Source organism: Aphelocoma coerulescens, chromosome 4 (genome assembly GCF_041296385.1).
Source record: "Aphelocoma coerulescens isolate FSJ_1873_10779 chromosome 4, UR_Acoe_1.0, whole genome shotgun sequence".
Taxonomy (NCBI): domain Eukaryota; kingdom Metazoa; phylum Chordata; class Aves; order Passeriformes; family Corvidae; genus Aphelocoma; species Aphelocoma coerulescens.
Window position 1 is genome coordinate 47,924,954 of NC_091017.1, and position 2,910 is coordinate 47,927,863.

Genomic DNA, 2,910 nt, shown 5'->3' on the forward strand with positions numbered 1-2,910 from the left:
AAACTGTAAACTCATATAATTATTTCTAGTGAAATTGCCTCATCTAAACAAATTTCTGTGTTCATTAAGTGGTCTTGGTTGTATTCATGAGAAAAGAAAGTGTTCTAATATAAGTTGCTTTTTACACAAGTACAGATAAATTATCTTTTTTCTTTGTTAGACTTTACTCTTTAAAATGAGTATGAAATAGTATAAACTTTATTAAGTACATACATTTACCTAGTTTCCTTGATGAATTAGGTTTATTAGTTACACGAATTTATTGCCTATGTATCCACTCCCTTTCATTGGCTGTGTTTTGAAACTATGTCCTAAAATAAAAGTTAGGTTTGTCTTTCTTTATGCAACAACAGAAACTCAGTCAAAATATTGTAAAGATGAGAAAATTTTGTATGATGCATAGTAAATATTAGGTATACCTCAATTTATTTAGAACTACAGTTCCTGATTTATGGCAGGGGAAAAAAAACCCTCTTTCTGATGTATTTTGACAGAATCTTTTCATTCCTTTTTCTTTCTTTCCTTTTATGTAAGAAGATTAATTTCTTTCTATTCTTTACTTCTTTCCTTTCTTCTAGGACAGAGTCTTAATGAAAAAACAGAAGGCAGTCCTAAGTTTGCAAGACGATTTTGCATCTTTTCTTCAGATCAATAAAGGAAAAAAAAAGGTTTAATTGATCCAACAATAGGTAATGCTATCCCTTTACATTACGAAAATGTTTTCTGCAATAGTGGAATGCATAACTGAATCCCATGGAAATAGGTGTGAAAGCCCATAATGAATTAACTGTCATTTCAACTACATGTATTAACAGTTTGTAATGTCTATTTTTCTGCAGGAACAGTAAGCATTCTTCTATGCAAATTAATCAAAAAAGGAAAGAATACTAAAATGCAATTCAGACACCAAAGACACAAAGCTTCAGTGAGGAGTGTTGCACTGCTCACAAATAAAATGTATTAGCCCAAGTGATAATTTCACTTGAAGTTACAGGTAACTTTACTCCTCTAGAACAAGTCATTTATCCTAGAATTGAAGCTTTACCTCTTTGATTCAACTCTGAAAACTTCAACTGTATGATTATTTCAAGATACTAAGTTTTCTATTTTGCTGAGGACATTTGGAGAACATAGTTACCTATCTCTCATCTCCAAGGTCTACTCGTGCTGAAATTCCATATCTGGATATTACTTTCATCTATTTGGAATGAAAATAAAATTATATAAGGAAAATAGGTATTCTCCTTAGTACTCTGAAATAAGCATCACATTATCTTTTTTTTTCTTTTCAAAAATAGCATTGAAAGAAATTTTGTTCAAGGGGAAAAAAAGTCTTGTGCAGCAATTGTTGAATTGAATGGTCATCTTTCCAAGACTGAAAACTCTTGTACTACTCCTTTACTTTGAATTAAAGACATTTTTTGTATCACTGCCAACTGCGATGAAGTGAAATGAACACTGTTCAACATGCCTTGAAAACGAAAAGCTTGCATTTACAAAAATACTATCTGTCATCTATTTTACTTATTAGACCTTTCAGCTATCCATATTTCTTCAAAATGTGACCTTCCTTTTACCCCAGCTCTCTACAACTGTTTGGAAAATCAATGGCAAGTTTACAATAACCAGCATGAAGCTTTACACACTTTGAAGAAGAAAACATTTTGATAAGCAAATGGATTTCAATGTCAGCCTTCTAAGCAGTTGCTACAGACAAATGATTTGAAAGATTATTGAAAATATACTGTCTTTTTAAAAAGATACTTTTCTTATGCAAGACATAGGAAATTGAATCAGCTGCACTATTGAATTGACTTTGCTGTCATTGAAATCTGTCACCCTGTAGTAAAATAAAATCAGTGTCCAACTGTCCAACATGTGTAGACCTTGCTGAACTTTTCAACCAAAACAATTATATTTCTCTTTTCCTATTCTATTCTATTATTTATTTTGCAGCATAAAACTTTGTGACCTTTTCTGTCAGAGCAATACATTGGAAATGGCAGTTTGAAAAGTTCTTGGGCAATACAGAACATTCAGACAAAAACTATAATAAATCTTGTCCTTTTCTTCTTGTTTCTAAAATTAAATTGCTACATTATTATTTCTTTTGCCTGGTGAAACAAAGATTCATCAGTGATCAAGAGCTCTGCATTGAGAGAAATGCCAGGATTGTATAAATATCATATTCTTGCTCTATTAGCTTAATGATTTTGGATTCTGTTTGAATGTTGCAATTCAGAAGCTATCTTTGTAAGTTATGATTACACCACTTTTGGATACTCCTGGTGGCACAGGATATATCAGGTGGAAGCAGCTGAAAAGAGTAAAGTCAGTAACTAACCATACATATTTCAAAGCAGAAATTATTCACTGTATTAGTTTCAAAAGCTGTAGTGGCTGCTGAGGTAGGATTCATAAGAAACAGCAAATACATAGCTGAAAGCCCTGTGATCAAGTGCTGTAATGTAACTTAAATACACAGATCCAAGTCTGTTAAGACTGCATGCAACAATGGATGCAAATGCAAGATCTATAAATCCGTTGTTTGCTTACTGGAGAAGGTAATAGGACATGAGAGAGGGAGATTAAGTTCTTACGAAGTCTGTCTATCTACTTGGTAAATTTGCAAAACTTCAGTCCCACTTATAATGCCAGGGACCTTTCCTTACAAGACAGTTTTGTTTGATGGAGATCTATGATAACACAAAAAATTCTCAGGCTCCTTTTTCTCTTGTGCTATTCCATCAAGCTTGAGTCTCACTAGCTTCTCCAACCTTCTCTAGCTACACCAATTGTTTAAATAATATAAATTTCCCCTCTGTCTTGGCATTCAGGTATTTTTTTCATGTAATATTCTCATAAGAGAATGTGTCAGGGAAGAGAAGAACATGGACTTGGCTAAGAAAT

General features: G+C 32.6%; 1 long non-coding RNA gene across 1 annotated transcript; it reads left to right on the plus strand.

Moving 5' to 3' along the window:
- Nucleotides 1-584: 584 nt before the first annotated feature.
- LOC138109807 (uncharacterized) lies at nucleotides 585-1,899 on the plus strand. Its single transcript, XR_011150713.1, has 3 exons — nucleotides 585-689; nucleotides 840-994; nucleotides 1,299-1,899. It is a non-coding gene; the product is annotated as an uncharacterized lncRNA (long non-coding RNA).
- Nucleotides 1,900-2,910: the final 1,011 nt, after the last annotated feature.